The sequence below is a fragment of the Phocoena sinus genome, chromosome 14, assembly GCF_008692025.1.
Source record: "Phocoena sinus isolate mPhoSin1 chromosome 14, mPhoSin1.pri, whole genome shotgun sequence".
NCBI lineage: Eukaryota > Metazoa > Chordata > Mammalia > Artiodactyla > Phocoenidae > Phocoena > Phocoena sinus.
The window spans coordinates 25655975-25668514 of NC_045776.1; the positions used below are offsets into that span (position 1 = coordinate 25655975).

Sequence of the window (12540 nt, forward strand, 5' to 3'; positions counted from 1 at the left end):
CGTCATCTGACTAGCCGAATTTCACGTGCTCGGTAGCCACTTGGGCTGGAGGCTTCCGTGTTGGAAAGCTCAGGCAGAGTCTTCTGCACATAGTAGGAGTTAAAACGTTTTGCTGAGCTGAACCTGATCGTGGGCACTTGTCGATTTGCAGGCTGTACGCTGAGATCTGAGGAGAGGGACTGAGAGGGAGAAGGACCCTGATGGTGGTGTTGTAAAGAAATCCCTTAGAATGAGCCAAATCACACACAGCCTTTAAAACTGCCACAGAACTGCCTCCCTTTCAGAGGCTACGTCAGACTCTTTGGTCGTGACATGGACAGTTCCAGAGGTGCTGACAGTCAGAAAACCTGCATTAGAAGTGCAGACGGATGCCCCTGTGCTGTGTGTCTTTGTGGGACCAGTCGCAGGATGGTGGGCCATGCCAGGCATCACCAGAAGTGTGGCTGTTTAGTTGGCTTGGAGTTGAGAGCTGGCCCCCTGAGGTCTCATTTTCATCGCAAGAGAGGTTTCTACTCCCCATCTTGAACATTTGCGTCAAGAAGGACGTTAATTTTAGTCTTTGTGGTTCATGCATTTCAAGGGATTTACCCTAAGTAAAATGAGACACCCTGTGATATCTCTGGAGAGGGCTAGTTCTTGGGGGAAACTGGAATTCGGCTGCCCCTGTTGACACTGTGTGCTCGTGTATGGAAGGACCACCTGCTGTAGGAAGGACAGCCGCCTGGGGCACCGTTTGCCTGGCAGCTGTGTCACTGTGATGAATAGATGAACCCTGAATCATTTGGGGGAACGTGCCCCATGCCCACCCCTGATTCTGGAAGGCACTGGAGAAATCAGGAATACGAGATGAGGCCCAGGGTCTTGTAGGGTTTTGTCTCAGAGGACAAACCACCAGCATCAGAGGTGATGAAATGCTGACTGTGGGGGTCAGGCTGTGGATCTGTAGAGACTGGAAGGGGAGGGTCGCAGTGCACCAGGGAGATGGGAGGCTGCCTGGAACTGGGTTGGGAGGTGCGGGTGCAGGGGGCCTGTAGTTTCTTACCTGCAGTTCAGGTCTCTAGCCAGTTGCTCGGGGCCGCTGGGCTTTGGTCCTCTCTGTCTCCCCCAGGGGCTAGTTCAAGGGCCACTCCCTCCAAGGTGGTTTCAGTCCTCCTTTCAGCCCCAGCCAGCAGGCTTGATGCCTCGTTTCTGCTGTCCCACTGTTCCCGGTACACATCTTTATCCTCAAATATTATCCGAGAGAGAGCGTGTTTATTTGCGCATGAGGCTGCCTGGCCTTCTCAGCTGTGGCTCCTCCAGGGACAGCTGTACATCCGCCCGGGGTCTGGCTCCCAGGAAGACTGCAATAACGCTTGATGAGAGGCTAAACAGAGGATGAGTGCATAGAAGGATGCACAAATTCCAAATGGGGGAAGAGGCAGGAAGGAGCCCTTGGGCTTGCCCACGCTCCCTGGAGTGGCTGAAGCAAAGGAGGATGGCGGGAGGAACGCGGGCTCTGTGGATTCTGATGGCTCCCACACACCTAGCTGTGTGCAGCCAAGATAGCGACTGGCAGAGCCCACAGCAGCTTGTGTGTCGGAACAGCTCAAGCCACGTCCCACGATGCCATGTCAGCCACAGCCTGGTGTCACATCTCCAATGTGACGTACACGTGTGCGTGTGTACAGAGATTACTTCAGAGCTTGAAGGGATGGTACAGAGGCCTTTCCTTCCTTTACAGATGCAGAAACTGAGTGCTGCAGAGGTAAAATGACTTGCCAAGGCCAGGTAGGGATAGAATGGGGGGCGGAACGATACCTAGGAATTGTGAATTTCAAGCCCTTGCTCCTTCCTTTCCTGTGCATTAAGTTGAGTCCTGTTTGTGGCTCCCTTCACTTATTGATGCACGTCAATACCTGAAGTGTATGGACTGTCACTGGGGTCTACAGAGGACTATAAAGAAGTGTCCTCCATGGAAGGACAAGGTAAATCCCCGGCTGCACTGTCATTTACCGGCAGCACCAATAACTTTAATGGACACTCAGGTACCTGAGAGTCACACATCTGTGCCTGTTCAGGACTAGAGCTGTTGGGCACAGGACTCAGGACACTGTCCCCCGAGGTGCCTGAAGTGTTCAGGTTGACAGCACACTGGCGCAGAAGCCCTTGTACTCCATGCAGGGCTGATCTGATCCGAGGCTATCACCTCGCAGCCAGTGGAGACGTTGAGACGCCTCAAAACCATGTGGGCTCCAGAGAAACTATTAGGATATCAGTGGGCTTTGCACCTGTGTGGTGACAGCTCCCTGTTTCTGGAGGAACAGCTGTGTCATTAGGATAGCCTCGTTGTGTGGCTGACAGAAGTTTCCATGGTCCTGCAGATGGTGGAGGAGGTGGAAAGGTGAGGAAGAAGCTTGCCCGTGACCCCATAACCCCTGGGCATTCGTCCACTGGCCCGCAGACCAGGCTTTCTTGCCAGCAGAGGTGCCTTTGTTCGGTCTCCCTGGAAGTAGAACCACAGACCCCAAGCAGAAGTCCTGGGGGCTGCATCATGGCCCACAAAATAGAACCATTTGGTACAATGAGAACCCAATGGTACAGCTGGCCTATCACACAGGCTCGAGCCCATCGCCTTCTCCCAGAGTGAGGGCATGCCATCATGTGTATGGGCCCTGAGAGTTTCTTGCCAAGGGGTGGGCTGTCTGCCTTCTCCTTGGGCCACTGTGGTTCAGTAAGGCCCAGCCAGCTTCACCCACCCTACTCTGGGAGGTACTGAGGAGAAGTTGAACCAGTCAGGGAGGAAAAGGTTAGGAAGTGGAGTGACAGGCAACCCCCCAGTCCCACTCCGGTGGAGTTTATCTCCTCCATGGGCACATTTATTCTGACCCTTGTAGAATCGTTCCCCAAGATGCTTTGAACCTCCAAGATGGGATAATGGGCACTTCCCTTTTCATAGTGGGTAATGCTTTAAAAAACTGGGTGTAGATGTTTGTTTTCATTCGTTCACTCCACAAATACTTGGTGCCTATCACGTGCGAGAGGCTCTGTGCTGGACACCACGGAATCTCCACAACACGGAACCCACACAACAGGCAATGAGTCTTGACTTAGGTGTGGTGAACTTAGAAGAGCCTTTGACTTGGCTTCTGGCCATGCCCCGCATCCTGACACATATGTGACCCCCAGCAGGGCAGATAATCTCCTCAGATATCAGTTTCCTGATCTGTAAAATTGGAATAACTGACCTTTAAGTTCATCCCAGCTCTAAAAACTCTCATTCCCCTAGCAATTCCACTCCTGGGAAAAGACCCAAAAGAATGAAAACAGACTCAAATTCTCGTTGAACGAACACACATGTTCATGTAGCACTATTCACAATCGCCAAAAGGCTGAGACAATGCAAAAGTCCATCCACAGATAACTGAATAAACAAACTGTGGCAGAGCCATACAACAGAGTATTATTCAGCCATCAAAAGGAACGAAGCGCTAGGGCATGCTGCAAGTCAGACGAACCAGGGGAACGTTATGCCAAGTGAAAGAAGCCAGACGCAGCAGGTCACATATTATATGATCCCAGTGATATGAAATATCCAGAATGAGTAAATACATAGAGACCGAAGGCGGATTGGTTCTTGCCAGGATCTGGGGGAGGGGCAGGTGGGAATAACTGCTAAATGGCTATGAGGTCTCCTTTTGGGAGGAGGAATGTGTTTGAGAACTAGAGAGAGCTGGTGGCTGCACAATGCCGTGAACGTACACATGCCACAGAATTGTTTACTTTAAAATGGTTGGTTTTCTGTTATGTGACTTTAAACTCAATTCGCAAAAAAACCCTCTATAATTCCTAATAACCATAGCATAAGTACAGCCCGCGTCTCCCATGCCGTACTCCCTGGGTATGAACTAGGGTCGCAGTAGAAGTGATAAACAATAGTATTTCTCTGGCTCCTTCTGCCACTCTGGGTTTCCTATAGCTGAGCTTTCAGCGGGTCTGGGGCTGCACTCACCGCAACCCTCCGTGTGCCCCAGGGTGTCTCATGACTCCTCCTCTCTGCACCTGCCAACTTGCTGTCCTCGTGCCGCACTGATCCTGCATGGCCGGCCTGCTGCCGCCTGTGGAGTGTGGGCCAGGGTACAGACCCAAGGTCGAGGGGGCCCTGCCCACCCTGAGGGAACACCACTAGGGGCCCGCACTATGTTCTCTGCAGAGGCGGGAAGACCCACTTTCCCACCTTTGTGCTGGCACCTGTGGCATAGGCCCCCAGGGGCCTGTGTTCCCAGCTCAGAGATGTCAGAGACACAGGCCCTTTAGAATGCACTCTCCCTTTAGGCCTCCTTTCCTAGTGCAGAACCTGGTACATTGTAGGTACTCAATAGCTATTTGTTAAGTGAATGAATGAACAGGTGAGAAGGGATATTGGAATCTTGGGAGATGCACTAGAGGGCATCTTAGCAACGAAAGCCAGCTGCACGCAAATCTCCCATCACCTCCAAGCCTGAGGGAACCATGTGAGGGTCCAGCTTGTGGCCTTCAGCTCCGTCTGCCTTAGGGAGAGTCACATTTGGTGGGCAGCTTCCTCCTTCAGATGACAGACGCTTGGCTGCCTTGCTCCCAGGCCCTCCCACATGGGCCCTGGCCTGCTCTCATCCTGGGTGGATGTAGCTGAAGTTCAGGCTGGATCTGCCATGTGAGCTGGCGAAGGTAGGGGATGGAAAGAGCCTGATGATGGGTCCTACCCAAGCTCTTAGCTCAGCACGCGGGGAGGCAGCGGGGCATCAGGCAGGGCCCGAGTGCTGGTCCTGCCTGCTGGGACCGTCGGTGAGGATGGAGGACACGGTGTGACCTAGTGCCTGGACGCTTATAGGTGCTCAGTAAATGCGGTCATTGCTGCCACAGTTAGCTCTTGTAACTTCAGCAGCTCATCTCCCACCACGTTCACACATGCCTCTGTTGCTGAAAGCAGCTGAACTCTTTGGTATCCTGTACATATGCCCTGACCGTACTTTCTCTGCTCGTTCGTTCCTTCATTCAACAACTCATCTTAAGCAGATACTCCATGCCAGGCCCTCTACTAGGCTCGGGTTTGCTGGGTCTGTGGGTGTGCCCCACACACCCTTCCTCATTCCCCAGTTTTGTGTGTTTATTGCAGGGACCCTCAATAAGAGGAAGGAGGTTTGAAGTGGATTAGGGGCACGCCATATCAGAGTCACCAATAGGATGTTTTCAAGTACCACCCATCTCATTCTGCTAATTGCCACCCCCATGGAGAGAAGGGAACTGGGAACAGATTTTCTGCACTGAAATGCTCGTGGGCACATGCCCAAGAGGGCTCTGGGATGCTGCAAAGCACTTTTGGAACTTTTGTGACTTTGACTTTTTGCTTTGTTTGTACCGTGCTCAGCTGGGGGAGGCTAACGCTCTGCAGGTGGGCGGGCCTGACGGTTACCCGGTTAATTCAGCCACACTAAATAGTTCAGGTCCAAAACATTTACCTCCAGGTGGGCCTGAAGTGTGACCATCTACTTGGTCTCAATTGACTGGATAATTATCAGTTTCTCCTTTAATTATAAGGTTTGGGAACACAGACTTCAGCAGTGGGTCCCTGGTGAGCAGGACACAGATCTCAGGGAGTCCTAGGGAGACAAGGACTGCATCCACCTACTCACTGTGCAGGAGTTCCTCCCCACTCAGAGGACATGGGTGCTAGAATCCCGGAGGATGGAGGGAGAATTCTTCAAACATTTGTTCTGGAACAAAATTTTTCGAGATAGCTGCCAGTGTGCATCCATAGACTCTCTTTTTTTCCTCCCCACTCTCTCTTTTTTCTCTCCAACAGTTTTCCAATTAGATTAAATCAAAGGGGAGACTTCAACTAAGTACTAACCTGGCTTTAACACCCAAGGTGTATATGACAGCCTGTAACCAAGAGACCAGCTAAACTCCTTTCTAGCAAAGACAATGGGGACGGTGTGGAAAAAACTGTATGAATATTGTTAAGTGAAAAACAGCAGATTACAAGGCAGTTTATAGTGTATATTCCCATTTTAAAAACACCAGTATGCATAAAAATACAGATATCAGAAGGTGTGAATGAGGGAGACCCCGAATAGCCAGACGGACAGTGACCTTTATTTTCTTCCTTTGCTTCTTCTGTATTTTCTAATATTTTTAGGAATGAGCCTTTATAATAAGAAAAAAACAAAAGAGGAGGAAATGTTTTTCACTTTTTTCCCCCTATGTAATATATTACAAATTTCTTTCCTTTCTGTTCCCATTGCCTTTGCTAGAAGGGACTGTCTTGATTAGAGGCTCTCAGACACACACACACACACACACACACACACACACACAGGATGCTAAGGAGAGGTACTAAGCCAGGTTAGTACTTAGTTGAAGCTTCCTCCTTGATTTAATTAGATTAACGGAAAAAGTGAGCGTGGTCAGGGCTGGGAGCTGGGGAAAGGAGGTGTAGGCACTGCGTGTCCCTGGGCTCCTGTGGGTTCTCAGTGGAGCAGCGCATTATGGGACTCCTGGCTCTGACCTGCAAGTTCAGGGCATTCCCCGTGGAACCATCACATTGTAGGAGTCCCATCCCAAGGGCTCGGTGGATCAGTGAGGACCCAAGTCCATCAGTAATTTGAACTAGGCTCCTGCCAAGCCCAGAGCCCTCACCTGCCCCTGGGGTTCTTGTGTCTCCTCTGCTTGGGAAATCAGCCACTCGGGCAACCAGTATTTTCTGAGCATCGACAATGCTCTCAGCGGCCGGAGGTGCTCGTAAAGCAGGGAGCATTTGGCGTTAGTGTCCTGGATAGAGAAAAACTGCTAGTGGCCCGTCCCCCACGGTAAATCCCCACCTGCACCTGCCTTCCTCTGGGCGTCCAAGCACTGTCTGCTTTTCTCTCCCGGGTCTTTACCACATCGAACTGTACCGTGTTTTTGTTTTCGTTTTTGCTTTTGTTTTTTAAAGAACCCATTGCAGCTACTAGATTATCAGTTCTTTCATTCACTCTTGGAGCCTCAGTCTGTCTCCTCGTAAGAAAATAGGACACTAATAGTTACATCGCAGAACTGTGAAAATTAAGTTAAATCGGGTCATGGGAGTAAAGTACCTCACAAAGTACCTGTGACACAGAAGCGGCTCATTCCGTGGAGTCCTGACCCCCACCGCCCTCCTGCAGCACGACACGATTGCCTGCCATTCCCGCAGCGCCCAGCCCAGGGCCTCCCTGTTGCATAGAAGGGGCTCAGTGGGCATCTGCTGGATCTGCCTGAACCTGCCCTGGGGAGGATGGAGGAGGGGAGGGAGGGGAGAGGAAGCAAACATCCCCCTAGCACCAAGTGCTAGAGTCAGGCACCGTCTTAGGTACACGTAGATGGGTTATGTGTTTAGTCTGCAGAGGACGGCTGGGGTCCCGTGCTTAGGAGCTGGGGGATTAGCCAAGCAGGTGGGGTCGCTCCAGGCACCTCTGTTTAACCTGAACACTCTCCCATTCAGATGCAGGGAGGAGAAAACCGACACTGGGAAAAAGCCCGAGAGATTTCTCTGCCTCTCTCCCCGAGAAGAAGGGGAAGCCCGCCTGTGATTCTTGCTCTCCCAGAAGCTACAGGTGAAGCCCTCAGATCCCATCCTGGGAGTGGGGAGGTGGGAGGTAGAATAAATCAACTCAGAACTGCATGATCTTCACCCACCCCAGCCAAGCCCGCAGGAGGCGAAGAAGGGCCACTATTGGGCTTCCTGGAACCCTGGGCCCCAAACAAGTCCCTGGAGGTTCCAGTACGTACCTCCTCTCCTGGGCTGGCTGTGGCCACTTCGATCTTGCTCCTGTCTTCTTGTCCAGGCACTGGGCTAGAAGCCCTTCCACACTGCCACCCCACCCCAGACAAGAATGCAAGGAACTGCAGCTACGACCATAAAAGGGTCCCTTTTATGTCCCTTGTCACCCATAGAACCAGGTGGGCATTTGAGTGGGGAGAGAATGAAAAGGTAGAAATCAAAACTCTGTTGAATGGGCTGTTTAACTGTAGCACTGTGGGTGGGAGAAACAATGCTTGAGAAAAAGCACAGAGGCCTGTATGCTGGGAACATTGTAAAACACCTTTTTTCTCTTCTCCCTCTTCTCTGTGCACTCTGAGAGATGACCTATTTTGATGTGGGCAAAGATGTGAGTTTAATTAACTAGAGGGGTCAAAGGGTCAAGGAAAATTTGAGAATTAAAAAAAAAATGGTGTCAGTATGTTAATAACTATGTGAGTCATCACAGAAACATCACTGAATGGGAAAGACTTTGGACAGCAGGAGACCAAGGTCTCAATTGCTTTGATGAGCAGGTGTCCTTGACTGAGCCGCTTCCTGGCTCTACTTCCCAGGCTGCAGCGCTCTGAGATCCTCCTGCTAAGAGATGCTTTGATTCTTTTTTCTATGTTGGGCCATAGAGAGCATCTTTGAGGGCAGGCTCTCAACCTTCTCTCCGTTCTATCACTGGGAGGTTTGGGGGGCTGGGAAAACCGGGTCACTCTGTCCCAGACCAAGTTCTATCTTTACTCGAGTTCAGGATATCATGCAAACCCTCCGCTTTATACAAGGATGTCACCTCAGTGGGTGCTTATCCACACAGGGTGCTGGGATGTTCTAAGCCCCTGTGCTGTCCTGGTGGTGGGCGGGTGGCGGGGGGGCAGTCTCTGGATGCCCAGCGGTACTCATCCTTTCAAATGACAGACACTCACCCCTGAGCCAGGCCCATGTTGGAGGGCTAGAGGGCCACCAAGATAGTGGAGGTCCCGGTTCCTGAGAGCTCGCATTCCAGGGGGCAGTGTCACCAGGCTACTCACTGCAGGCTGAGCTGGGGCCCTAGGAGGCAGGGACAGGGCCTTCATCCCAGGAGCTCATGTTTCCATTGGGAACTACAGGAAATGAATTCAAGTGAAGAGAGAAAAGGGAAAACCTAGGAGAGGGGATGGAACACCATCCAGGGACAGGGTGCCAAGCAGAGAGGGAGTCCAGGCAGGGGATGAACCACCTACGCCAGCAGCAGGAGGGCCTGGCTCTTAAAGAAAGTGGGTGGGAAAGCTGGGGCGGGACCAGCTGGCCAGCCACAGCCAGACTTAGCCCTGCAAAAAGGGAATTGCAAGGTCTTGTTGGGTGGGGAGGGGAGGAGAGCCGGGGGTGGAGAGGGGAGGAGAGGCCTTCTCCCTGTTCAAATTCAGGGCCTGTCTGAATTCTCTGGCCCGGAAGAGCGGTCTGCTGGAAGCCTGTCTGTTCCTGCCTGCAACACTGCTCCTGTCCCAGCCCCAAGGACTCCTCTGTTCCCATTGTTGCCTGCACCCCACACCCCAGCCCAAGAATAAAGATAAACACCCCTTGCCATCACCGCCCGCCCTCCCCGCCCGGGTGACTCAGGCTGGTGGCCCGGTGGCAGCAGCCCTGCTCAGCTGCCTACATCTGCTGCTGATTTGCGCTCCCGACCAGTAGCCCTTTATGTCTCTGCGACCTAAATTAGGGTGGAAATGGTACCTTTCTCCCGCTGCGGCGTGTGGGTTATTACAGTGTCTGCTTGCTTAGAGGGGACAAGAAAGAACATGAACTCGGACAGGTCCAGTTTAATTGTGATGTACGACTGCCCGAGGTCTCCTGTCCACTCTGGCCAGTTCTGAGCCAAACCAGTTTGCCATGGCCAGACTGGGCCCGGTTTCCACAGCGTTTCCTGTCAGGAAGTTCCCCCGCCCAGTGTGCGCTGTTAAATGTATCCTTTTCATTCCTTTTCCTCTTATAAACTTCCCTTTCAGGTCATCCTGAAGGGAGAGTGGGGATGTGGCCGGGCAGGCGGAAGGGAACCCAAGGCTCCATTCCCCAAAGGGAGGAGGCCAGCAGGGCACTGGCCAGGGTCAAACACCTGGGGTCCCAGCCCCGGGGCGAAGCATAGGGTGACTTCCTCCTCTGCAGGGGTGCTCTGCCTCACCCCCCAAATGAGGCTGTTAGGTGCCCCCTCTCCTCCCTTCCCCCCAGGCGAGGTGGTTACCAGTGAAGTGGGATTTCAGGAGGAATGGGAAGAGTACCCCATTCTAAAAATACCTCCCTCCCTCTCCCATCCTAAAAATACCTCTGCCACAAACTTCCCACGGAGAGTGAAATTCTACCTTTCCCATTTCAGTCTTTGCTTGTTTGCTTGTTGCAAGCGCCCCGAGGAGGCATTAATAAGGCTTGGCCAGCTTGCCCCCTGCATCCAGCTACTGAGTGTGGGAAGCTGGCGGCCGCCCTTCAGGAGTGGGACGTGGGAAGGCTGCGCATCCCTAGGAGAGGTGAGCCAGAGTTGGGCGCCAAAGGCAAACCTGGCCAACTGGGGTGATTGTCCAGGGACTGGCTGGGGACGAGGAAGGACGGGGAGGTCAGGGGAGAGGTAACTTCTCCTGACCCTGTGCCGCAGGCTTCATATATCATCTCACTTAACCCTTGGATGCATTTTGTAACACGAGTACTTTTTTCCTTGTTTTGGGTATTCTTACCCACTTTACAGATGAGGGACTTGAAATTCAGAGAAGCAAAGGGTCATGTGAGCTCACACAGCTGGGACTAGAAATTATAAGTGTCTAATTCCAAAGATCAAATGCCTTCCTCATACCCCAGCCTGCCTCTAAGGGGCATCCATGCTTCATTCATTCATTGTAAAATATATGTAACATAAAATTCCATTTAAGTGTATTATTCAGTGGCACCAAGTACATTCATTTGTGTGCAGCTGTTACCACTCTTCATCTCCAGAACTTTTTTATCACCCCAAACTGCAACTCCGTAACCATTAAACAATAGCTCCCATTCTCCTCCCCTCAGCCCCTGGCAGCCACCTTTCTGCTTTCTGTCTCTATGAATTTGTCTATTTCAAGTAGCTCACATAAGTCAAATCGTAATAGTATTTGTCCTTCTGTGACTGACTTATTTCACTTAGCATAATATTTTCAAGGTTCATTCATGATGAGGCATGTTTCAAAACGTCTTTCCTTTTCAAGGCGTTTGCATGGATATACTACATTTTATTTATCCAGTCACCTGTTGATGGGTTTTGGATTGTTTCCACCTCTTGGCTATTGTGAATAATGCTATTGTGAACATGGGTGTAAAAATAGCTGAGTCCTTGTTTTTAATTCTTTTGGGTATATACCCAGAAGTGGGATTGCCGATCATATGACAATTCTGTGTTTAATTTTTGGAGGAACTGCCGTACTGTTTTCCATAGCAGCTGCAGCATTTTACATTCCAACCAGCAATGTGCAAGCATTCCAATTTCTCCACATTCTCACCAACACTTTCTTGTTTTTTGATAGTAGCCAGCCGAATGGGTATGAGGTAATATTTCATTGTGGTTTTGATTTGCATTTCCCTAATAATTAGTGTAATTGATCATCTTTTCATGTGCTTATTGGTCATTTGAATATCTTTGGAGAAATGTCTAGTCAAGTCTTTTGCCCATTTTGGGGGGGGGTTGGGTTGTTTGCATGTGTTTTTTTGTTTTTTCTCTTTTTCGGTTGCTGTTGAGTCATCCATGCATCGTTCCTCAAAATTATAGATAATCAGGAATTTTTCAGAGAATCTAAAGTCATCATTTATGTTCGTAACAAGAAAACCTGGGTTAGCTGCAGTGCTTTCTGGATCTGCTAAACAGTACATGCGGTGCTTTTGTGTAAAGTGTGTTTTATTGCATTTGAAATATCTTAAAATCCATAGTTCTTGTGAAATTTTCATTCATTAATCGTGCATGTACATTACCACGTACCAGGTACTGTGCTGCAGACATTAAAGGAATATGACGTGATCCCTGCCCTTAAGGATCTAGAGCCTGCTGAGGAGAAGCAGTTACAACACGAAATGGCATGTGCGCATTTTCTGAGCCAGAAATCTCGGAGTATAATCTGATGGGAAAATTTTGGTGCATGAGGCTGGGCTATGAGACAAGCTGGGAAAGGGGAGAACGTAGGCTCAGAAGGAAGAAAAGGAAAGGATCAGCACAGAAACATCAGGAAAGATGAGGGTCGGGGAGTGGGGTGTGGTTTCTGGTCTCTAGACCTCTCTTCTCATGCAGAAGCTTCCACGATGGCATGTTTGCATCCCTCCCTCCATCATGTGCACATGCCTGTCCCCTTTTGTAACTGCTCTGGACTTCTAGTCTGGTGCAGACTTTTAAGGGAGCAATGGGATGTAGGGGCGCAAAGTAGGACTCGGGGGGGAATCTCTGACCTCTTGGTGCTGTTTCAGGGGGGGATTTCCCTTCTCCAGGAGAACACTGCATGGGAAGAGGTGTGGCCCCATGCTGGGATGGGGCGGGTTCTTTCCAGCTTTGCTTGGGTTCCTGCCAGGCATCCCCTGGGATCTGCAGCCTTCCTCCTGCTGCCTCTGGACCTTGACCAGCAAGATAGCACCAATTCTTTCCTCAGGTGGTGCCATCCAATGACAGTGTCTTCATGACTTTCACAGCTGGAGGCCAGGTACCAGTCTGCAGTCAGGGGTTTGTCGTACCAGGTCCTGGTGGAGATAATTCTAGTACCAAGCAGGCAGGACCAACTTTGTTA

General features: G+C 50.9%; 1 protein-coding gene across 2 annotated transcripts in view; it reads left to right on the forward strand.

The window, feature by feature from the left end:
• The window catches only part of ZBTB7C (zinc finger and BTB domain containing 7C), a 97803-nt gene that overhangs the window by 46428 nt on the left and 38835 nt on the right, over nucleotides 1-12540 (forward strand). The window contains exon 1 of one of the 2 annotated variants that reach the window (XM_032653949.1): nucleotides 7517-7589. The exons of the other annotated variant lie outside the window; for it this stretch is intronic. The gene's annotated coding sequence lies outside the window, so the exon portion shown is untranslated. Of the gene's footprint in view, nucleotides 1-7516; nucleotides 7590-12540 lie in introns of those variants that run through there. 2 annotated transcript variants of the gene reach the window in all.